We start from the raw sequence: 1,078 nt of genomic DNA on the forward strand, positions 1-1,078 counted from the left end.
AGAGAATGCTCATGGCATGAGTAATGCTCATCAGTTATCAGTAATTCAGCAAACTGTGCCAGTGTTGACATTTGTTCTCGGCTTAATTGTGTGTGAGTCTGTGTTTTAAACAATGATGCAGCTGTCCCCATTCCTGGCAATTAGGATATAAAAATGGTGTTCACTGAATCTAGCATAGTGATCAGTTATCCATGTGTTTACTCTTTTGTTTGCAAGGCCTTCTGAGTGTTTGCTGCAATTCTACAATCAGAATATAAATTTGGCTTAAAATGGAACCTAGCACCATATTGATAGCAACAACAGAGACTTCATACCTCCATGTATCAAAATCTTAGGTCTCTGACTCCACTATAGATGCTTCATGAGCTGTTTGTCTTGTGTGTTAAAGATACTTCTTTAACTTGATATGAAGATAGTCAGATTTAAAACACCATTAGGATTAGAAGAGCAGCATTAGCAGAGATGCACTGGAATATTGCTGATCATTTGCAGAGTATCAAATGACCAAAATAACATCCCATGTAAAGTGTTGCTGCAAAGTTCTAGCTGTGCCTAGTGTCAACATCAATCTCATTCACTGCTTATTCATGCATGTGACCTAGCTGCTGAGGAGATTAAGTACCTCATCAGTGGAGAGTACATACCTTTGGAACTGTTACTGTTCCCCAACTGTTTTGGCTCTAGGCTTGGTAGACTTTTTGCTATTAGGTTAGCCAGTTAATGTTGTGTTAGCTAGGTTGAGGACCGATTCTTCATTAGATCATGGCAAGTCTGAATAAAACATTATGAAAACATTTAGATTTAGAAAATAGAGGACCAGCCAGGAACAATAGCTCATGTCTATAATCCTAGCATTTTGGGATGCCAATGTGGGAGGATTACTTGAAGCCAGGAGTTTAAGACCAACCTAAGAAAGAGTGAGACCCCTTCTTTAACAAAAATAGAAAAAATAAGATGGATGTGGTAGAACATGCCTGTATCCCAGTACTTGAGAGGCTGAGACAGGGGGCTTGCTGGAACCCAGGAGTTTGAGGTTCTGGTGAGCTATGATGATGCCACTGCATTCTAGCTGGGGTGG

The sequence above is a fragment of the Otolemur garnettii genome, unplaced genomic scaffold (genome assembly GCF_000181295.1).
Source record: "Otolemur garnettii isolate 467f Iridium unplaced genomic scaffold, OtoGar3 scaffold00012, whole genome shotgun sequence".
Taxonomy (NCBI): domain Eukaryota; kingdom Metazoa; phylum Chordata; class Mammalia; order Primates; family Galagidae; genus Otolemur; species Otolemur garnettii.